Raw genomic sequence first — 24,826 nt, 5'->3', positions numbered from 1 at the left:
GCTGCGATGGTGGGCTCAAGTATAGCAGGGATTGTGGGGCTGGCACGGGATCGGGCTGTGTTTCGTTCTGCTGTGCATGGGGTCGCTATGAGTCGGAACGACTCGACGGCACTTAACAACAACAACAACAACAGGACATTTTAGCCTATAGTTAAATTTTAGCTAAACTTTAAAATCTCTTAACATGCTCCTGCAGACTCTAGAAATTTCCCTTTGTCTGTGGTTATAGGACATAAAAGTTGTTCCCATAAAAGATATGAAGCACATTAAAAGGTTAATAGTGCTTAAGTTTGAGTGGTAGACCCAATTTATCTGTAGACTTAAATTGTTATTTGACATTTATTACTTTGCTCAAGTATCAATTTTTCATATTCCAGGTCTCTAACTGGTTGCTTTCCTTTTCTTTTTTTTGAGTTCAGCATTTATTGAGAATCTGTTATGTGCTAGATATTGCTTGGGACACATCTGAGAGCAAACAGAGATCTCTGCTCTCATGAAGCTCATAGTCTAGAATTTATTACCACTTCACCTGCACACTGTGTCCCTGGGCAAATCTGTACCTCTCTGTGCCTCAGCTGCCCAATGGTGCAATTAGCAGGCCTGGCACAGATATGGGTAACATGCTTGGTGTCCTGTAGATGCCAAATGTGACTCCTGCCCCCTCCCATCCTCCAGACAGTAGATAGGGCTGGAAGTTGATTTTTAATAAGAAATCACACTGGAAACAAGGCAGAGGGCTTAGAGCCAGTTTATCTTGTATGTGGTGGTGACTGTTGGCAGCCCTGGCTGTGCAGGGCCTGGGCTAGCTACACAAACTGTTGCTGCTGCTATTTCTTGGTGGCTGCCTTGTTGTCAAGGTCCTTTGCCTTCTCTGTAGTGACCAATGCTATCTCCTTTGCCTTTTCCTTGGCTTCTTTGGCAGTTTCAACAAATGGTTTGGAAGAGGCATCAACTTGCAGCTTGGCCAAGATTTATCCAAAACCCTTCATAGTCTTGGTTATGTTGCTTTTCAACCAGGCCAGACCAAACTCCTGGAAAACTGGATACTCCACACAAGCTTGAGGAGACCCAAGCTTCTTGGCAGATTTCTGTATAGCCACTGTTACTAGAGTTCACACAGTAAACACAGCATTCGCCACCACCATCAGCCAGGCGTGGTTGATATTCCAGGTGAAGGTGGTCATATTCTGCTTCTGTGGGTCCTCTAGGATGTACACTGAGTGAGCAACATTGGCAAGAAAGAGTTGCTTGGCCCAGTGGAACATATTGCTGGTCTTGGTCAGGAGTCACCAAGACAGAAGTTTCTGATCAGGGATCATATCCTGGTATACCATGTCTTCTTGAAGATGTTTGCTGTAAAGATTTTGGAATTGCTGCCAGAAGGTGATAAACACTTGGTCCCAGGAATTCCAGAACACATTCTGGTCCAGGAAATACATCACCATCATCCTGGCTGGGGCAGGCTCAACACTCAAGCATAAATTGGGTACGGAGCCTGGGGTGTGAATATGGAGGCCAAACTGGGGCTTGGCACATACCTGCCAAGCTCATAGCTCAGTCACCATCATACCATACCCAACCCATTGCTGCCATGAGTAATGTTCAGGGCCTCATTGCTTTGCATTTCTTAACCATGTATTTCTTTTTAATGTTTATAATACCTTCTTTTACCATACTCAAGATATTAATTATGCTTCAGGACCCATTCTTTAACTCTTTTCCATCCGGTGTAAGTGCTTTTCTTTTTGTGTTTGTTGATTCCCCCCATGGTGTTACAGAGGAAGAAGAAGCTCCTTATTTTTTGCTCTCTGCTTTTTAAGTAAAATGAGAGAAGAGCAAGATGTGCCACAGACAAGATGTTTTTGTGGCTAGTCTTCTGGTGATGCTAATGCTCTTTCCTCATGCTGCATTGTCCTGTCTCTCCAAATCTAGAACTGTTCACTTTGAAGAAAAGGTGCCCAGTTACTGCTCTGTGCTAAAGATGAAGGATAGCATGGGCAGACGATGACATCCCTGGATCTCTCACTATAGAAACACAGGCAAGCCTCTGATTGGTTGTTTATAGACATTGCTCTGTTCCCAGGTTCCTTCATCTTTAGTACCCAGTTGTGCTCTGAAACTGGCTTGCATCTGCTTGTAAGAGCCTATTGTTAAATTTCCAAGTCAGTTGTTAAACATAGTCACTATTAAAAATGAAATTATATAAACTGATGAAATATATTAAAAGCAAAAGTAATTGATACTCAGAACTCATAACTTATTAATTATTTAGCTACATTTTACTATTATGTATATGCTATTAATGGAAATGTTGGCAGTTCAGATCCATCCAGAGGCAGCTGGGAAGAAAGGCCAGGTGATCTCTTTTTGAAAGTTTGTAGCCATTGAAAATACTATGGAGTACAGTTTTTCTCTGGCAAACATGAGGTCACCTTGAGTTGGAATTGATTTGGCAACTGATATATTCTTGAGATTATATGTTTGAATTGTAGCTATGTGGTAGGAATGTTATATAAGTGTGCTTCTTGACATCTCAATTCCACATTCAATAATCACACTGGTAGCTTTAAATTAGCCACTGTGGGAGTATTTATACTAGGAATACCAGCAAATATTACAGATCAGGGCTTCCCTCCTCCCCACCCCAATAACTAGAACATCCTTCTATTACTCCAAATTATTTTTTGGCATGTAGACTCATGAGCCAGATTGGCCAAATTCAAACTCAGCTTTTGCCGCTTTACCATCTACGTGACTTGAGTATCAATCACGGTTTTCAGTCGTAAGCAAGAAAAACCAGTTCTGGGTGGCTTAAACAGAAAAGAAAGAAACAAAAACACCTTGGATTGTCAGAAACCAGGATTGCAAAATGAACAGGAATCAAGATAGGGCACCATCTGTGTATTAGTTGTAACACTGATATACTATATGCATTAACAGATAAATTATGAAACCTCCGTGATTAAAACAAAGTGTATTTCTCACTCTAAGTCCACTTGGTCTTTGAGGGATAAAGGGATAAAATTTTGATCCGTGCAATCATTAAGGAAGCCAGGCTGATGAAGTCCTAACATTTTCAACACATGATTATCAAGATCACCTTGGGCTTTAACATTCTGTCAGCAGATGGGGAATGAGAGCAAGTTGAGATATAATTTTTTATGGGTCAGACCTCAAAGCAACATATATCACTTCTGTCCACATTCCATTGGTCAGAACTCAGTCATAGGATAATACTTAACTGCAAGAGGGGTTAGGAAATAGAGTCCAGCTGGGACCCAGGAAGAAAAGGGAATAGCTCTCCATCATGCCAGTTGCCAAATATCTTTGTTACCCTTCCTTACTCGAAGAAACACAATCACCCCTCCCTTAGCTTTCTACAAAATAGTATCCTGTTGCTGAGTTCAGCTCAAAATTCAGATTCTCTGGGCATGATCAGTCTTCTCCACAAGATCCAGGTTCATGGCTTATCATGGTCCAACTACCCATAAACTGGAAGGACAACTTACCTATTGCCTCCTCCTCATTTTATTCAATATGCAATATCAGAACAAGGACAAAGTAAATGTGATAGACCCCTGTGAAAAAGGGAATGTACACAGCTGGTCACTGATACATAACAATGTTAAATCTCACTGGACAGGACTTGTGGCACCCCTGCTCTAGAGGTAAAGAAATTTCTAGAATCCTTGGATTCTGAGAGAAACGTCCTTGCCCATTGTTCTTCATGGGCCCTGGCTCCACCATTTGCAAGTTTCTTCTTTTTCCTTTTCCTCCTTGGACATTTCTGATGTGGTAGAGGAAAGTATGTTCTTCTTAAAGACTGAATAGCTTTCACCACCCATTTCTTGCTGATAAATTTGAGCACTCAAAGTTTATTTGGAGCTCTGGTGATGTAATGCCTAATGCATTTGACTGCTAACCAGAAGGCTGGCGGTTCAAACTCACCAGCCACTCCTCGAAAGGAAGAATTGGCAATCTACCTCTGTGGAGATACTGCCTCGGAAACCCAAGGAGGCATTGCTATGAGTCAGATCTTACTCAAGGGCAGTGAGTTTGGTTTTTTTAAAAGTTTATCTTAATACTCAAAACAGTTTTAGCTCACACTTACGATTTCTTTGACAGTACAGTTCCCTTTAAAATCTAGTTGACTTTTAATCTATTTGCTTCCAATCAGCTTCATGTTTTGGTAACCACACCCAAAGTTGTTTTCTAACCATAATTCTCAAGTCTGATTTATGATTTTACTTCCTAATCCCCAGCTTCTATATCAACTGTTGAGGCCACAGAGCCTGGATAGGAAGACCTCACCCTTGTTTTGATCTTAGCAACAGGATTGCATTTTATTCAATCTGATTCTTACTGTTTGAGTTTTGGAAGCTATCAACTTTTGCAGCTTTTCAACACCTCTAGGTCCTGACATTCAGTATAATTTCTGCTTGAAAATAAGCCAGTTCTTGCCTGAGTTCATTCCCTTTTTAAAATTGCTACTACCATTCTGTTTTCCAATCTTTTCCCCTAGAGCTAAAGAATCAGCATGCACTTGGCCTGTCTTCTGAGTTATCACGAGAGATACTTTATCAAAGGTTTCGTCACTGCTTTACATAGATCTTCATCTTTCCAGCCTCTAAAGCTCGATTCCTTGCCACTCGTATTCATATTGCTTCTCTAATAAAATGCATGCTTGGTTTTTGTTATGGCACCATTCTACTTCTAGTACTAATGTGCACATTTGTTAGGGAAAGTCTTTATAAAGACTGGAATATCAATGGCATAATACAATGAAACTTTATTTCTCACTCACTAAAATCTAACTAAAATCTAACTAGGAGCTCTGGTAGCATAGTGGCTAAGACACTTGCCTGCTAACCAGACGGCTGGCGGTTCAAACCCACCAGCCACTCCTCGGAAGGAAGTTTGGGCAATCCTACTTCCGTAGTGATACTGCCTCGGAAACCCAAGGAGGGGTCGCTATGAGTCGGGGCCGACTCGACGGCACATAACAACAACAACAAAATCTAACTGGTGAGGATGCTTTGTTCTCTGAAGTCATTCAGGGGCTAAGGGTGATGAAGATTGTGCCATCTTCAACATGTGACTTCCAGGTCACTCTGGGCACTCCCACCAGCCAGTAGATGGAGGAAGAGAAGTTATGGAATATCTCGTAGGAGGTTTTTGTGGGTTACACTTGGAAGTGATATACATTTGTTTTGATGACAACTTATTGACCATAACTCAGTAAGAAGATCACACCTAGCTCAGAGAAAGAAACTGAAAGATATAGTCCAAATGTATGTCTAGGAAGAAGGAGAAAATGTGTAGTCTTTTCCATAAACTAGGACCACAGCAAAATTATGACCAGAAATAGATATGTCAGGACACCACTGCTATTGCCAATGATGACTAGTCACTGCAGCTTGTAACACCAATGCTTCCAGCATTCAAAACAGCATGCTGTCATTATACTAATTTTTTTTTTCAAAGTTGCCATCAAGTCAAGTGGGACTTATGGTGTCCCCATGGGTGTCAGAATAGCACTGGGCTCCACAGAGTTTTCAACGGCAGAATTTTTCAGAAGCAGGTCACTAGTACTTTCTTCTAAGTTGCCTCTGGTGGACTTGAAGTGCTCACCTTTGAATCAGCAGCTGAGCACATTAAACTTTTGCACTACCCAGAGACTCCTGTCATTATGTTCCTGCCCCTGAATAGGTAATATTTCTGCTATTATCACACCATCCACAGCCAGAGTGAGTTCTCCATGGTCTTTGTTTCTTTAACTCCTAAGTCAAAGCCCAGAGCAGAGGTATGAGATCGGTTGCATTTAAATCATGTGCCTACTCACTTATTCAAAAGAAGTCTGCAAAAACAGGTCTCTGAACTTTGGTTTATACAGTGAGTAACAGTCTCTGTCTTCCACCATAACTATAAAAAGAAAGAAAAGAAAAGAAAAACTTACTGCCATCTAAGAAGATGAAAAATCCTCTGAACAAAGAAAGGGAATCAAATGATGAACAGCCAAAATAACATGAACCCATTCTAGCATAGTGGCTAAGGCACTTGACTGCTAACCAGAAGGCTGGCAGTTCAAACCCACCAGCCACTCCTCGGAAGGAAGGTTGGGCAATCCTACTTCCGTAGTGATACTGCCTCGGAAACCCAAGGAGGGGTCGCTATGAGTCAGGGCTGACTTGACGGCAGATAACAACAACAACAACAACAAACTAAAAGAATCAATTTCATGATGAAAATTTCAGCAAAAATGGCAGGCTGATAGCAGAGAGATTTTTGAACAAGTGGAGGTGACTTACTTTATTCTGTGTATGTATATGCATGTGGTCTTGGTTCTTATTCATCAAGATGTATGAGATTTTGTCTTTGTCTAGACATATGTTGTTCACCACTGTATTCTTAGTGCCTGGTACTTGGTAATCACTTAATAAGTGTCTGTTGAATAACAGAATACTTGGCCCAGTAGATGTGCTTATTATGTTTCTGTTCATGGTTCTTCTGGTGGCTGGTATGGGTTGATGAAGCAAAAAGGCAATAATAAGTGTAATAAAGCTTCAATATTAATTATTAGAAAACACTACAGAAGTGCCTCTAGCATGGTTTCTGGCTGTAGAAGCCTTGATCTGTTTACATGATGTTGTTGTTCTTAGCTACTATCAAGTCAGCTCCCTATTTATGGTGATCCAAAGCACTATGAAACAAAACGCTGCCTGGTCCTACACCATCCCCGTGAATGATTTCAGATAAGATCATTGTTATTCAGGTGGGCTTTTTTTTTCCCTCACATGGTTTTCATTGGGTAATTTTTGGAAGTAGATCTCCAGGCCTTTCTTCCTAGCCCTCAGTGACATGGTACCAGATGCTGTCAAGTCAATTCCAATTCCAAGCAATTCTGTAGGTGTCAGAGTAGAACTGTACTTCGTAGTGTTTCAATGGCTGAATTTTTTTTTAATTGTGATTTGGGTGCACATTCACAAAGAAGATTTTATTTACTCTCAATAGTTCATGCACATTTGAGTTGACGGCCTTGATTACAATCCCCAACCATAAAAAAACTCTCCTTTCTCCTCCCTGTGACTATCTCTTCGTAAGCCCTTCTTATCTATGCATTTCTATCTGTCTAGTTTTCCTTCTATGTGAATGCTGCCTCTCTGATGTCTCATGGCTGATTGATCCAAGGGGAGCATCTCCCTTGGGTAGGTGGGTGCATCTTCCTGGGGTAGGTAGGTGTTCTGCTTGTAAGTCTTTCTACTGTTGGGCAGAGAGCCAATCCATGGAAGTGAGTCAATTTCCAGCCCCGAAGGATAACCCAGGGCCGTAGTCTCTAGAGTTCCACCAGTCTCTATCCGATCAGTAATTCTGGTCATTTTTGTGTTTTTTATTTTGTTCCACATTTTTCCTCCAACTCTATCCAGGAACTCCAGTTTTGATCCCTTTCCCAGTGGTTGACATTGGTAGCCAGGCACCATCTAATTCTTCTAGTCTCAGGGTCATGAAGGCTGAGGCCTTCATGGTCCATCATATCTTTGGACTAATTGTTTTCAAGTGACTTTGCTTTTCTTCACTCTTCTTTGCTCCAGACGAGAGAGGACAAATAGTTGTGTCTTAGATGGCCAATTGAAAGCTTTTAAATCCCTAGTCACGACTCACCAAAGTAGGATGTAGAACAGGATTTTTATGTACTATGTTGTGCCAATTGAGCATGATGTGCCCCAAGACTATGGTCCTGAGCCTTCAGGCTCAGTAATTCCTTCCCTCAAGGTATTTGGTTGTCCTTTGTCACTTCTCTAATGTAAGTGGAAAATTTTGTACCACAAGTACATATGGAAGACTATCTTCAGCCAAATCTATCCTTGGTCTTGGATATATTCCTGTTCTCCTACCTCCACCTGATCTTCTCAACTGTCTATGCATTTGCCCATAGACAGTGGATAATCAGTGGCTGACTTTTTGAAAGTAGATCACCAGGTCTTTCTTTTGAGACACCTCTGGATGAACTCAAACTTCCAACCTTTTTTTTAGCAGCCAAGTACAGGAAGTATTTGTGACAAAACAAAACAAAACAAAAAAACCCAGGTAGGTGGAAAGGCCAACAAACATGGTTTAAAATTATTTTTAAGATTTTCTAAATTTTGTCTTTCATAAAAGATACATGAAATGTAAATTAGAAAATTCTGAATCTTTTTATTCAAAGAGTCCAATCTTTGGTCAGTATGTTTGGAATGTTTTCTTCAGGTGTTTCTTTTTCCTTAGTAGGCTAAGTGGCCAAATGAGTATATCCCATAATAATCCATGTTTGTGTTCTCTGATCATAGCATTTCATTCTGAGAACGCAAATTATGACATCTCTTTAGCAGAGAAAGATTTGCCTTTTAGACATTTTGGGTAGCACTGAACAGCATGCCAATATTATAAAAGTCACCTAACTAATATGGGGCAAAGCGGTTTAATGTTTTCCTCTTTAAAAGACAAGCTCCTCTCAATCTGTGGGTTTTTTTTGTTTGTTTGTTTTTTTTTAATAAGAAGTGTGACAGGCATGGCCCTTTTTCAGTTTGGTTATCCTATGTTGATGAGGTAAAATTAAAACTTACGTGCTGAATGGAAGGTTTAGAAAGAAAGAAAAACAATAAAGAAAAGAAGGAAAGAAATAAAAGAGGGAAGGAAGGAGGAAAAACTGATGGAGAGAAGGAAAGAAAAATAAAGGGGGAAAGGAAAAGAGGAAGGAATGAAAGAAAGTAGAAGGGACAGAGGGAGGGAGGAAAGGAGTAGGAATTTGTCCTCCTCTCCCAGTATAGTTTGGATTTGAGTTGAGATTCTAAATACTACAAAATAAGGATGTCAGCCACCATAAAAACAGAAAAAGGGGTACCCCCTCTCTTCAGTTTCACCAGAGAACAGGGATATGGGAGCATTGCCACCTGGCGTGAGTGGCTTACATTGTCTGCTGCTTACAAAACTCTCTCATCTTAGAGATACAATTGTATTCTGACCAGAGCTGCTGTGGCCTGGAGGGAGATCCACCCCCTTCATCACTTCCTAGTGGTGGATGCTGAAACTTCAGGAGCAGGGAACCCAATGAAATCTTGATTCCAGTGGAGAGGGCCTGTGTTGAAGGTGCAAGAAGAAAACAAAGAAAGGCTCTGTTCAAGCAATGCAGAAGTGAAGAGTCTATGTATAGGCAGAAGAGGTTTTAAACAGGACTGAGAATACCAGCCAAGGTGCGCTTTTCCAGGTTCAGTGTTTCAAACACTTCCTGGTATTTGCAAATGGCCTTTGAGAAACTGAAGTTTTATTATATGTTGACTATTTGTGTTGTGGGATGAAGTGAGGAAAGTGAGAAATAGTTTTTAAGAAAAATCATCAAAAAAAAAAATTTCTGTTTTGCTTTTTTTTCCAGTTTCTGAGTACATTGGAGTTAATAGTTTTGGCATCTAGTGTTTTATTTTGAGGCTAATATTCCAGGTCGTCTGCCAAGTAGCAGTACCTCTATAAGTTTACCAGGTATATAAAAAGCAAAATGCAAGATGATTTTTATTCTCCTTCTTCATTTTTTTTTTCAAAATATAAACTAACTTGTTTTCAACAAAACTTGAAATTAGAGCTATAAATATTAAGATGATGCTGCCCTTTACCAAAAAAAAAAAAAATCTGAGAATAATCCTGAAGTTTAGAGAATTTTTAAAATATACTTTAACAGTTTCGACCGCTGGAACAAATACTCAGTATTATTTCTTAAAAATTAATATTTTGAAAGAAAAGCGAGACTGTTGTATTCCTTTTTTTGTGTAATCTGAAAGTAAAGCACAGAAGCTCAAATAAGATGAAAAGAAAAAATAAGATTTCACAATTTGTGATATAAATTAATGATTTTCATGTTAATGATTTATTTGCTCTGTTTTATCCCTGCTTCCCAAAATGTAATTTGAAGAGACAATTTTACTAAGCTTTCTCCTACATAGAGTGATTTATGCTAGTATTTTTAAGGATAGTATGTGATCTGTGTGAGTCTTTAATGCTCTGGCAGTCAAAGTTGCAGGCTTTCTCTTCCTTCTGTCTCAGAGGAAAGTTTTCCAGGCTTCAATTCTTCCATATGCCTTGTAAAAAAAAAAAAATTAAAAATAAGCTATTTATGTTCAGAGACACACTCAAACATACACTTGAAGGGACATGCATGTATTTAACAGAAAGGGATGTAAGTCAGATATTCTTTTGATTGTTGTTGTTGTTGTTGTTATGTGCCGTCGAGTCGGCCCCGACTCATAGCGACCCCTCCTTGGGTTTCCGAGGCAGTATCACTACGGAAGTAGGATTGCCCAACCTTCCTTCCGAGGAGTGGCTGGAAATGGTTAGCAGGCAAGTGTCTTAGCCACTATGCTACCAGAGCTCCCATTCTTTTGATAGTACTTTGGAATTCATATAAGCAAATGGTAGTGGTGGGCATGGGGAGATCTTGGGTCCAACAGTCTCATTATCTTGCTGAGGTGAAACATGTTATAGATTGTTTTGGAGAGTTTCTCTAACCCGTGGCTTTACTACGGCAAACACTGGGAATATATTGAGATCCTTGTCTCACCTCCCACAAGAATAAGATTAAAATGGCACAGAGGTGGGCACTGATGGAAGGCCCAGGGAGAACTTGGAATCACTGCTTATTACTAATGAAAGCCAATGTTTCTGATTGAACATTAGTAAGTTGTGTTCAGATCCACCATATATAAATTACATTCCTAAAATCAACATGGGATGATACAGAATATTAAACTTTCAATGTAGGTCAATAAATATTTGTCAAGTGACTATTGTGTCCTAGAAACTTTGCTGAAAACAAAACAAAACAAGAAAACAAACCTGTTGCCATAAGCCCAACTCATGGCTACCTTATGACTTAAAAAAATAGAACCAAGTCCCATAAGATTTTCTTGATGACAGTCTTTACAGGAAACAGATCATCAGCTCTTTCTTTTGTGGCACTGGTAGGTGGGTTTGAACCACCAACTTTCTGGTTCATAGATGAGCGCAAATCACGTGTGCTACTCAGAGACATAGGAACTCAGCTAGGCTGGGAAAATGACTTGAGTAAGATAGATAGTCTCAGGCTTCTTGTCGTTTCCAGACCAATGGGGAGCTTGTCTTTCCCAATGATGGATAACACTGTACTTAGAAATCTAAGATCTCAGATATTAAAAGAAGGTATCATGAGGACAAAACCTCCCAAATCTGATGTGTACAGTGAGAAAAATTCTAGCTGAGAAAAGGCATGGATGGAAAGAGGATTGACACAAGTCAGATTCTAGATCAGTTGACTCAGTAATATGTTGCTGCTGAGAAGCTACTGAGATGTCAGTGTGTGGACATATATTTAGCCTTTTAAAGTAATCTATCAGCTACTAACTGGAAGAACGGTGGTTCGAAGCCATCCAGAGGGGGTTCAGAAGAAAGATCTGACAATTTGATTCTGAAAAGTCACAACCATGAAAACCCTATGGAGCACAACTCTACTCTGCAGCACTGGGGTTATTATGAATCAAATCTACTTGCCAGCAACTGTTTTTCCTTTTTTAATTCTCCAATGTAGAATTTGTTGTACTATGGTGGGTTTTGTGTTGCTATAATATTGGAAGCTTTGCTACCAGTATTTCAAATATCAGCAGGGTCATTCATGATTGAAGGGTTTAAGTGGAGCATCTAGACTAAAATAGATTAGGAAGAAAGTCTTGTTTATTTAGTTCCAAAAATTAGCCAATGAAAACCTTACAGATCACAACAGAGTGTTTTCTGATCCAGTACTAAAAGATGAGCTCCCTGGGTTAAAAGGCAGCAAGGGCCTCAAGCATACCTACCATCATGCAGATGGTGTGGGACTGAGCAGCATTTTACTCTGTTGGACATGAGGTCACCATGAGTCAAAGCTGATTTGAATCAACTATAACAACAACCTTTCCTGATGGACCTTTGATAAAGACTTGTAACTGGCTGTCATATCTATTGACCATCTAGTTGCCTGCCACATCTTAGAACTTGTGTAATCTGACTAGAAATCCACCTACAAAATACTCTGTCCCTTCTTTGGATGATTGGAATATGATTACTGGTGGTGAAGGTGAAATACCAAAGAGGGGAAGGAATGGAGGTTACTCTTGGCTAGAGGAGTGGCCACTGACTGGCCGCTTTGCAGATGGCTCACAAGGTCTTTGCCAAGCCATTACCTCCTCCCTGGCCCAGTGATGCAATATCATCCCACCAGAATGTTTTGTTCTGCAAGACCCTTGTTTCAATGGATATATCCCATTAACAAGGCCAGCAGATGTCAGTCCTGATCCACATTTTCTCAATAATGAACCAAAAGGAAGAATGCTCTGATTTCCCAATCACCGCCCTCTATTTGCTGTCTTTTCTTCTTCCTGAGATGGAGGCCCCCTGCTTGGTTTGCTTTGTTAATATTTGCGTTATTCAATAGTTGTTATGTGATAAGCATGTTGTTTGCTTTAGGTTTTGGTTGTTTTCTTTTTCTGGTGCTTTTATTCTAAGCTGGTGGCTTGAGTTAAGCTGTGGTCTGAGTACTATATATACAGTGTGGGCAAGATGCATGTTACTACAGTGTCTTACCTGGTACATCAGCATTCTAAAGTTGGGTCACAAAAATCCAAGGGGAAAATATGTAGCTTTGATTTCACAAAAAAAAATCATCCCCTTGATGTCAGTCTCAGATTTAAAATATTCATTTAAAGTGAAGAAGCTTAGGCTGGCAAGTACTGTGGAAATATCATTTCCAAGTGCACATACTTTATTAGCATTCTGATTTAGAAATACAAAATTGTATTCGTGCACATTTATCAAGTAAGAATCTTGTCCTTGAGTGAAAACATTTTATGTCTAGAGAGTAAGCAGTTTATCGTAAGTGCAAATGGAATGATTTTAAGTAAACAGAATACAAAGCTACTGTTTACAATGAATTCTGCCATTCATTATATACTATTTATTATGAAAGTATGCTTTAAAGTTATAATTGAAGTTTTAAACTCTAGGACTTGCTAGTGAAGAAAAATGTGTGTTTTTGCCTTTGATCTAGTACTTGTTTGTGATAGCTGATTAGCTGTTACATGCTCCAAGGTAAAATTGTCATATAAGAGAATTTCAACATGCTCTGAAAGAATCTGAACACTGTGAGATACCCAGGCACAAAAGCATATTTGTGCAATTCTCTGTTGCTTAAATTAAATGTTCAGTATTTATTTCCTAAGTTGCTTAATTCAAAAACAAGTTTCTTGATTTACAAAGGATAACAATAAATCCTGGAATATATCTGCAATTCTTTAAAAAAAAAAAAAAAACCACACTGAATATTATAGTGTTTTTCTTTTTTTTCAAAGTAATGACTATGATAACCACATCCCTAACACTGATGTTTTTTTTTTTCCTTGAACATGACTTCTGAGTTTAAAGAATAATTTAAATCTGATTTAAGCACACTTGTTTTTAATTAATCTTAAATAAATGAATATTAATCTATTAAACTATTTTTTTAATCTACTGTGGAGGAGTTCAAATAAATGCTTATTAATATTTCCTTGAAAATTTAAAATAAAAAAACCAAAGACTAGATATTTGCATTTTTTATTTCAAGCAGTTATTTTAATAGTTCAAAATTATTTGCCTGTTTTTATTCATTACAGAGTTTCAATGTTAATAAAAATACATTGACACTATGAAAAGTATGTACATAAAATATTTTCTTGTTCTGTATTTAGGACTGCTGTACTAACGGCAGCTGCAAAATTAAATGCAAAGCAAAAGAAGTTGCTAAAAATGTGTTGTTGTGGCCTATAAAATCATGTCCTATTTCTCTATCTAGACCAGTGCTGTTCAGTGGAAACACAAACGTGATTCAAAAATTTTCTACTAGCCACATTTTTTAAAAAGGCAAAAAGAAACAGGTGAAATTAATTCTCATAAAATATTTTATTTAACCCAATATTTCCAAAATAATATTTCAAGATATAATCAACCTAAAAAGAAAGGATACATAAGATATTTTCTATTCTTTTCTGTGTCCTAAGTCTTTGAAAATCCAGTGTACCTTTAAAACTCATCTCAATGCACACTAGGCTGCATTTCAAGTGCCCAGTAGCCACATGGAGCTAGAAGCGACTGTCGAGGACAGTTCAGGTCTAGATGATCAAATTCCTACACTGAAACACACTGGCTGAGTGGCTTTATAGGATATATCACCATTGAGCTGACACCAATCAAAAAAGTCTATACGTCAGAGCAGGATTTTTAGTGGAGCAGCGTCCTTGCATATACAGGAACACTTTGTTCTTGTTCTATTTCATTTGTAACAGTTCCTCTGAACCATAAACAGATGTCAGTCACTCCCAAGCTGGAGGACCCTCTGCTTGTTCATGTCTCTGACGCTGAGTTGCTGATATAGTCACTCTGGACAAAGTGACCTGGAACAATCATTCTAAAGCAGCCGGCTGGGAGGACAAGAGCCCACAGGAATCTTGTTAAAGATCCATCCAGAACATGGAAATACTCCCAGTATCTATGGAGCTTTGGGCTGCCCAGAAGTGTAAAGGATTCCTAAAAGAATATCAATTCTATGACTTGATATTTCTGGAAGAGTCCAATTTTCAAATAGTTAGAACAGTTTTTCTACCAAATATGCACCTACTTCTTAGGCCATGTGTCTCAGAAAAGCGGCTGCTTTGCAAAAGTTCCTCCAATTGCTCGGCTTGTTTTCCAGGCCAGAGGGAGTCTGTGCAGACAAGCATTCAGAACTGCATGGGAGTTTTTGGAATGGTAATAGAAGGAATAGAAGAGGCCATGGGATAAATAGTAAATGTTTCAGGGAGAAGAAATAGCATGGGTATTTTGAAATGTGCTCCCTTCCCAAAGGCCCTAAATTGCTGTGAGGGTAGTTAAGTGAGAAAATTAATCTGCAAAACAGAAAAGAATTCATGAAATGCAGACAAATACCTTTCTTCTTCTTCCTTCTCACTTCTTCACTTTTGTATACCACTCCAAAGTTCTTATCAAAAATCAGTAAGGAGCCATTGGCCCTTGCCATTTCAATAATAGAACCCTTAATTTATGGAAAACATTCCTATTATGCAAGCATGTTGCACATAACCGGGAATATAGTGGACACTCAATAAATACTGAAGCTTCTACTAGAAATGCTATCTGGGTTATAAACCGTCTCGGCAACATGAGGAAACTAGAATGGCTTCATCTCTTTACTATCTGTCACTTTTCTGTTTTATCTTGTGTGTTCTGAAAAGCAGTTCATGCCCATTATATCTTGTTCGTGTCCTTTTGAATGGAATCTTATTTTCTTCCTTATTAACATACCTCATTTACAGGCACGTTATATAGCCACTATGCCAGAATACTCCAGCACGATAAGGGTTCTGCATGATATTCCTGGCTGTCTTATTCCTCCATGAAATTGAAAGAGAATATTGGTACCAAAGGTATAATAATGATTCCATAATATCATAAAAAGTAATGTGATCATTTTCTTAAAATGGTGCTTTCACTTCTTGGTCTTGAGTCATTTAAAGACTTGTGAGGAATTTCCCAAATTAAAAAATAATAATAATTTTTTGTCCTAATTTTCAACACATCATATTGGACATTTAAAAATCTTTTAGGATTGAGAAATATGAATTATTTTCTCCCAAATCAGCACTAACTTGTTATTTTTACTACCTAAAGATCCACTGCCATTTTTTTTTTAACATTTGTGCAAAGCTGTTCAAAGGGAATTTACTTAGTGGCATGAAGATATAGTTGTCTTTGCATATGTGCACCTCAGGCACTTTTGTTTGCATTGTTTTTGACTTTTCTCAGAGATCATATTAGCTCATAATATATATCACTGCAGAAATTTAATTCAGCTGAACATAGCAACAGGAATTTCAGGAAGACTGGGTTTTAGTAGGTGGCTAGAGTCTTTTTGTGTTTTGTTTAGTCTGCATTTCCACTGTTGCCCATCTAATATCTGCTTTTTATTCAAAGAGAGAGGAGAATATGACAGAGAGAGAAAAACAGAGAAGCTTGAACATACATAGCTTATTACAAAGAAGAAATGCCAACTTATCCTCCCAGAAACAACAGGAAGAATTTCATTAGGGTCTCAAATCCTACTTAATTTTTAGAATCAAAATGATGTTTACTTCTTGTTAAAGGTATAGCATGCAGACTACAACAATGGTCTTCCAAAATCTATCTGCATCCCCCGACTCATGGGGCATTGCTCTTCCCTTTTCGTATCATTAACAGCCCAATAGATCACAGGAACCTCAGCTTTGACTATGGAGAATAATACTGAGTCACAGTCAGGCTCCCATGACAATGACATTTTCTCTCTGGGTTCTGCACAGCTGTGTCACTGTTAACTTTTAATGAACATCCTTCCTTTGAAAAGTTGCAGTGAAATGAAATGGATGTGCAACTTCCACTTTTGTCTCTACTTTATGTGAAATAACATACAGTAATTCTGCAGACTGAAGTCATCTGTGACATGCCTAATTTGGGATACTCTGAAGCTAATAACATAATTTTGCCCACAGTTCCATGAAAATGTAAAATAAGATTTCTTTGAAAACCCAGGTCCTAAAGTATCTTATAACCTATAATATAGCAAAAAAGCAGAGTCTCACTTTCAGCCTGAAGCTCGGCCCCATTGTCTATTTCAAAGGATGGCTAACTCAATGGAGAACTCCCACAGCAGGCATGCCAGTCACTCCTGTGACAATGAACAGCACCCAGGCACCTGGAACGTATTTTGGAGCATTATTCTTGCTTGGCTTGTACAATGACTGGGATCTGATAATTTAGCATTAAGCCCCTAGTCAACTATATGGAACTGTAATAAGGTGATTTAGCCAATGTGCTTGTCCATTGTCCTAAAGAGTCTGTGATCTATTATGCCATAATTCTTTAAAAAAAAAAAAATATATTAAAGGAAAAAGGGGAAAAACCTATACCAAACAAGAATCTAAAATATGAAAGAGCTGCTTTGCTGGAATTATTTTTATTGGCATTTTTTATGCATCAATATAGATATTAGGAATCAACTGCAAAAGCCTCTGGTACATTCACATAATGAAAGCCCAATTAATACCCAAAAGCGCAGTGCACCGCCGGCAACGGGGAGCTACAAGGACAATCGCTGGCTTCCGCAGCCAACACTGACAGCTGCAGTGGCCAGATAGAAAACAGCTTCAAAGGGCCGATCCCCACCCCCACCCCATCCCACCCCAGCCTCCACGGAACACTCCCTTCAGTATTTCGCCCTCACTGAGGCAAGGCCTGCAGGAACAGATGGGATACCAGAAGCAACCCATGGCTATCTGTGATGTCACCAAATGAGGCATTCTGGGATGCTGTTTGGGTGGCAGAAAGTGTCAAAATATGATGGGCGGGGTGGGGGGGCAGGGATGAGGGAGGATGTTTTCAAAGGTGAAATTACAGGGGGAAGGCAATCCAGTCGGCTCAAGAATGGCCTATGACCTGGGCCAGTTTATATTTCAGTTATATTTTGGTGTGGATTAAGGGAGCATTATGTTTCTCGGGCTCTGAAGACTACATGTGGCTCTATGTTCCTTAGGCCCATTCTCCATGGATTTGTCCAGGACAGTAGCCAGTGAACACCTGTCAGAGACTGTACCCGGACACTATTGGCATTATGCACCCTTCTTGTACAACATCTTTTCCAAACAAGATCCAAACCTTCTTCCTTAGGATGTGTTGGGTCTAGATTGGTTATTTGTTTGTTTTAATTAGTTTTTATTTCTTGGCTCCAAAGCATAAATCCATCTCTGACGAGACCATGAGTTCTAATTTCAGATCCTCCGAAGCAGATGGCTAGAAATCCTGTTCTGACTGCCATGGGGGCAGCACAGTAGCACCTAAGAGGGTCTGCCAGCCTCTCTCACATGAGTTCTGATATTATAGTTTAGCCAGGGTCTGAGGAAGCTGTCTGATATGTAGATACTAAAAGCAGTAAAGTAAAACTTGAGTAAATAGGATATTCAAGAGAAAGAACAATTCTTGCAGAAGTTGAATGGGACAGAGGAGATTGCAAGAGAAAAAAATGTTTCTTTACCTTGTAACAATAATTCACAATTATTATTATTTATTTATATTTTTATAGCCCTTTAGAGTTTACAGAGAGTTCCCATTTGATCTTCCCAGTAATGGCAGCACTCAAATGTGCTTACCTGCCAGGAGGGTTCATCTCACTTAGCAGAGCTTCAGAGCAGACTTTACTGGGTTCTCCAAAGACACAATTTCCAAGAACCAACAATAAAATAAACATAAAAACCTTCAGTATCAGATTGTTCTTCCAAAACTAAAAACCAAACCCATTGCTACTGAGTGGATTGTGACTCATGGCAACCCCGTGTGTTACAGAACAGAAAAGCCCCATAGGGTTTTCTTGGCTATAATCTTTATGAAAGCAGATTGCCAGGCCTTTCTTCCTTGGAGCTGCTGGAAAGGTTTGAACTGCCAACCTTTAAATTAGTAGTTGAGCTCAAACCATGTGCACCGTTCAGGAACTTGTTTCTTGTATTTTTATAATTTTCTCTCTTCAGGAAAATGAGGCAGTCATATTTTCTTTCTTTTCTTTTCTCCCTCCTTATTGGTGCCAGTTATAGTATTTTTGGTACTATACTGTAGTATAACAGTTAAACCCATCATGTTCCATTTCTTCAAGGTCATAAAAAGGGGTTTTGAGGTTGAGCTGCTGGTTGCTATATTACACAAGTAGCTAAAATGAGACGTTTATCTATCAATCCTTCCATTCTCAATAACTATTTTAGATGGCATCCAAATGAATATTGCTTCAATAAAAGCTTACTGGGAACACTGGATGTGTCACCCCCCAAAAAAGCAAACTCACTGCCATTGAGTCATTTTGACTCATAATGACCCTTCCTTGGGTTTCTGAGGTGGTATCTCTACCGACGTACATTACCCAATCTTCCTTCCGAGGAGCAGCTGGTGAGTTTGAACCGCCAGGCTTCTGGCTAGCAGTCAAATGCCTGTGCCCAAGTAGGTGCTAGATGTGGAGAAGGCTACCAGAAGGAGCTGGAGGTAACCTCAGCCTGGAGGGAGTTGACAAGCTTGGAAAGATTGTGCAGAGGCCTGTCTTACCTTCAGCACAGAACTGTGCCTCCAGGGCTCGAAGTAAATCTGAGTTAGCCTTTCAGCGGAAGGAGATGTGACTTCCAATCTGAGTGGGGGACAGGATCAAAGAAGGCTTTATGGGAGAATTGGAAGGGATGAAACGATAAGTTGGAGTAGACATAGCAATACTGGAGGAGAGGAAACACCAAATGTGAAACGCAACTCTTTAGGCCATATCTAACTCACTGCCCTCAAGTCAGGCCCGACTCATAGCAACCCCTCCTTAGGTTTCCCAGGCTGGATCACTACGGAAGTAGATTGTCCAGCCTTCCTTCCGGGGAGTGGCTAGTGGATTTGAACCAGAAGGCTGGTCAGCAGTCAAATGCCTTAGGCACTATACCACCAGAGCTCCCAGGACATATTTAGTGCTGTGTAAATGTTATGGATTACAACAGTCCCATCTACAACTCATCAGGCAGTGTTTTGCTTCATTGTGCATGGGGTTTCCATGACTTGGGGGCCAACAGCAGCTCTACAGATGCCTTCCAGTGCACTGGGGGTTTATGCAGCACATTTCTCATTAAATGGCTGTAAGTTAAATTTGGGAGATAAAAAGCCAGGAACCTTATTAAAAGGAACATTGCCCAGCTCTGTGCTGAAGCTTTAGAACATTTAATAATCCCAGAAGTATTGTCTAATTCATTAGCACTCTATCCTGACCTGAAGAATAATGTTGGAAAAGTCAAAGTGATGCAAATGGACTTGCACGGCAAAGAAAACTGTAATAGGATTCCCAGGAACACTGATCTTTAAAAACATGAACAAATAATGTATTTCAGGTAGTGGGGTTTATCAGATCTTTGTTAATTCTTCCCAAGTAATTTGAGTATTCCATTTCTAGTATGCATTGCTAACCAGCTCAGGAATTAGCCTTGCTTCATAATATCAACCAATAATAGTTATGAACTATTCTCATATACTTTATGCTAGACATTGTGCTAAATGTTTTAAATTTATCATTTAATTTAATCCTCATAATCACCCCATGAGGCAACTCTTTTCTCTATTAAATGTTTTATTTTAGAATAATGTTATCTTGCAGAAAATTTACAGAGATAATATAGAAAATTTCTATATACTGCACACTCTGTTTTCCCTATTGTTAACATACATGGTACATTTTTGACAATTAATGAACCAATAGTAATACATTATTATTAATTAAAGTTTAATATGTATTCAGATTTCCTTTTTCTGTCCCTGGATCCCAACTAGGACACCACATTACATGTAATTGTCATATCTCCTTGGCTCCTCTTAGTGTTTCTTAGACTTTCCTTGTTTTTGATGACCTTGACAGTTTTGAGGAGCCTGGTCAAGTATTTTACAGAATTTCTGTCAATATAAGTTTTTCTCATGATTACACTGGGGCTATGGGCTCTTGGAAGGAGGACCACAGGAGATTAAAAAGTGCCATCTTCATAACACAGTGTTAAGTTAGCGAATTACTTGGCTGAGCTGTCTTTGTCAGGTTTCTCTACTGTAAAGTTACTCTTTTTCCCACTTTCCATACTATAATGAACTCTAGTGGTGCCGTGGTAAAACATTCAGCTGTCAACCAAAAGATATGTGATTTGAACCTGTTGCTCCATGAAAGAAACATGAGGCAGTCTGATTTAGTAAAGATTTACAGCCTTGGAAACCCTATGGGGGTTGCTATATGCTGGAATTGACTCAATGGTAGTAACTTTGGGGGTTTTTTTGGTTTCTGTGCTATATTCTTTGGAAAGAAATCACTACGTGCAGCCTATGCTTAAGAGGTAGGGATTTATGCTCCGTCTCCCTGAGGGGGTAGTATCTACACAAATTATTTGGCAACTTAATTCTCTTTTGTATGGGAGATTTGTCTATATTCCCCCATTTATTTATTTAATCATTTATTTATATTAGTATGGACTCGAGGATATTTATTTTATAGTTTTGGTTATAACCCAATACCAAGTTATTTATTCCATTGCTCAAATTGTTTCTGTTTTGACCATTGGGAGGCCTTTCAGTGGGCTCCTGTGTCCCTTTGACTGTTCTTTGTTTTCTTTGCTCCTTTGAGCACTTCCTTACTTGCTGGCATTGCAAGACACTCCAGGCTCATCTTGTATATTCTCTTTCCCAGCCTTGTAATCAGTCATTTCTCCAGGTAGTGTTGGTTCCTTTTATTGAAGAATGGGATTGGTAAACAAAATCTGAGTGTTGAGTGTGGAGGTACCTATTTTTATTATCTCCATTTTATACATGAAGAAACTGAAGCTTAGGGAAATAAAGGAAGGCTGGCCAAGGTCATACCTTAGCAAATTGTAGAATCCACATTAAAACTCAGGTCTGTCTAATCTTGTAGCTGTGGTATGATTTCTTGCTTTTTTCCACCCTCTTGGGAGATCAGTCTGCTTTCCAATCAACCTTAAGTAGTTTTGGAAATTTTCCTGGTCTGTTGGCATAGATTGTATTTCAGCATTCCCCTTCTTAGTGTCCCTGAGACCAGATTTTGATAGTTTATTCAAGACAATGGCACTTTAGTTAACGGTTCTAATCTAAAATAAGTATCCCCAGAGGTAGTGCTGAGGGTCTGAAAGCGATTTTTCCATATTTTGAGAAATCTAATGGAAATCATACATTTAACCATGACACAATTGCCAAGGCTAAGTAGATTGTCACATTTCTTTGATTCTATATCAACTCAATGTGGCTGGCTACACCAGTTATTTCAAACCATTAGAAGCTCTGATTGGTTGATGATGACTTCATATGAATTTCCAAAGTTGAGAAGGATAATAAAGAATCTTTGGGGGTAAAATGTTGGGAAAGGCCACATTCATTCCTGTTCTATTTGTGACCCAGCTCTGATTGAAGTGAAGCCATTCTAAGATTGGTCTATGAGTATATGGCAGGGAAAGCATAACTCTTCTGGATGCAAAGTAGACATTTATGTAGTTGGTGTATGTTTTACCAGTTTTCTGTAATGTTTTAATGCTCAAAATTCTGGTCCAAGTTACTTTTCATTTCTGCTTGATTTTAGATGCCTGCTTAAAATTTTTAAAGTATACACATTGGAATGATTTTTTAAATTCCGTTTTCTGAATGAAATATATATATATATATACACACACACACACACACACACACACATATATATGGAGCTCTGGTAGCATAGTGCCTAAGGCACTTGACTGCTAACCAGAAGGCTGGCTGTTCAAACCCACCAGCTACTCCTCAGAAGGAAGGTCGGGCAATCTACTTCCATAGTGACTGCCTCAAAAACCCAAGGAGGGGTCACTATGAGTCAGGTCTGACTCGATGGGACATAATAACAACAAATATATATATTAGTGTAGATAATAGAGGAGGAGTCAGCTGCAGGGATCCAGGGATCCAGGTGAGAAGAGGGAACCCAGGCCATGTCCCACAAGCGGTAAGGTAGGAAAGTAGGGAAAGAAGAGGAAAAAGGACAGGGGGTGGGGACAGAGGGAGGAGGCAGCAGTAGGGATCCAGGTAAGGGGAGGTTGGAGAGGTTTCAAACAGCTAAGGGAGACAAACTTGTCTGTTGGTTTGTCCTACTGTGGTGACATGTTGCTGTGAGTCTTGAGGCTGTGCCACTGGTGTTTTGAACGTAGCGGGGTGCACATGGTGCACAGGTCTCAGCAGGGCTTGCAGACTGAGACAGACTAGGAAGAAGATCATCCACTTCTCAAACAATTGGCCAGGGAAAACCTTATGAATAGCAAAGAAACACTGTCTGATACATTACTGTGTAGCTTTTGAATAGTCCAAAAACATTGTCCAATACAGAGGAGGAGGATGAATCACTTAGGTTAGAAGGCTCTCAAAATAGGACTGGAAAAGAGCTGTATCATCAGAGTAAAACCAGCCTTACTCATATGAATAAGGTAAAGCTTTCGAGACCTCCATTTGCTGACATGGCACAACTCAAATTGAGAATAAATAGCTATAAATATCCATTAATAATAATCAGACCATGGAATGTACAAAGTATGAATCTAGGAAAATTGGAAGTTGTCGAAAATGAAATGGAATGCATAAAGATTGGTATCCTAGGCATTAGTGAGCTGAAATGGACTGGTTTTGGCCATTTTGAATCTGACAACCATATCGTCTACTGTGCCAGGAATGACAATTTGAAGAGGAATGGCTTGGCATTCATCATCACAAAAGATGTTTCAAGATCTGTCCTGAAGTACAATGAGGTCAATGATAGGATAATATCCATACGCCTACAAGGAAGACCAGTTAATACAACTATTATTCAAATTTATGCACCAACCACCAAAGCCAAAGATAAGGAAATTAAAGATTTTTATCAACTTCTACAGTCTGAAATTGACCAAACATGCAATCAGGATGTGTTAATTATCACTGGTGACTAGAATGCAAAAATTAGAAACAAAGAAGACTCACCAGTAGTTGGAAATATTGGCCTTCATGACAGAAATAATCCTGGAAATTGCATGGTAGAATTTTGTAAGACCAATGAATTATTCATTGCAAATACCTTTTTTCAACAACACAAATGGTGGCTGTATATGTGGACTTTGCCAGATGGAACACACGGGAATCAGATTGACTACATCTATGGCAAGTGGCAATGGAAAAGCTCAATATCTTCAGCCAAAACCAGGCCAGGAGCTGATTGTGGAACAGACTGTCAACTGCTCATATGCAGGTTCAACTTGAAGTTGAAGACAATTAAAACAAGTCCACGAGAGCCAAAATATGACCTTGAATATATACCTCCCGAATTTAGAGACCATCTACAGAATAGATTTGATGCATTGAACACCAATGACCGAAAACCAGAAGAATTGTGGGATGACATTAAGAACATCATCCATGAAGAAAGCAAGAGGTCACTAAAAAGACAGGAAAAGAAAAGAAGACCAAAATGGATGCAGAAGAAACTCTGAAACTTGTCCTTGAGTGGAGAGTAGCTAAAGCAAATCAAAGAAATGACTAGATAAAAGAGCTGAACAGAAGATTTCAAAGTGCAGCTCAAGCAGACAAAGTCAATTACTATAATGAAATGTGCAAAGACTTGGAGTTAGAAAACCAAAAGGGAAGAACACGCTTGGCCTATCTCAAGTTGAAAGAATTGAGGGGAAAAAATTAAGCCTCAAGTTGCAATATTGAAAGATTCTATGGGCAAAATATTGAATGATGCAGGAAACATCAAAAGAAGGTGGAAAGAATACACAGAGTCGCTATACCAAAAAGAATGGTTGATAATCATCCATTTCAGGAGGTGGCATATGATCTAGAACCAATGGTATTGAAGGAAGAAGTCAAAGCTGCTATGAAGGAATTGGCAAAGAACAAGGCTCCCGGAATTGACGGAATACCCATTGAGATATTTCAACAAATGGATGCCCCACTGGAGGCACTCACACGGTTATTCCAAGAGATTTGGAAGACAGCTACCTGGCCAACTGACTGGAAGACATGGATATTTGTACCCATTGCAAAGAAAGGTGATCCCACAGAATGTGGAAATTATCGAACAATATTATTGATATCCCATGCAAGTAAGATCTTACTGAAGATAATTCAAAAATGGTTGCAGCAGTATATTGACAGAGAACTTCCAGAGGTGCAAGCTGAATTCAGAAGAGGA

The 24,826-nt window shown here is 39.1% G+C and overlaps 1 protein-coding gene and 1 pseudogene across 1 annotated transcript in view; one reads left to right on the top strand and one right to left on the bottom strand.

Moving 5' to 3' along the window:
• NFIB (nuclear factor I B) overlaps positions 1-24,826 on the top strand; it is a 619,654-nt gene that overhangs the window by 177,474 nt on the left and 417,354 nt on the right. The window lies entirely within an intron of this gene.
• LOC103210300 lies at positions 807-1,445 on the bottom strand (annotated as a pseudogene).

This window comes from Orycteropus afer, unplaced genomic scaffold (genome assembly GCF_000298275.1).
Source record: "Orycteropus afer afer isolate SDZICR_OR568_19922 unplaced genomic scaffold, OryAfe1.0 scaffold00584, whole genome shotgun sequence".
NCBI classification, from domain to species: Eukaryota; Metazoa; Chordata; class Mammalia; order Tubulidentata; family Orycteropodidae; genus Orycteropus; species Orycteropus afer.
The sequence above is the reverse complement of the archived record's forward strand: the minus strand, read 5'-3'. Positions and strand labels throughout refer to the sequence as shown.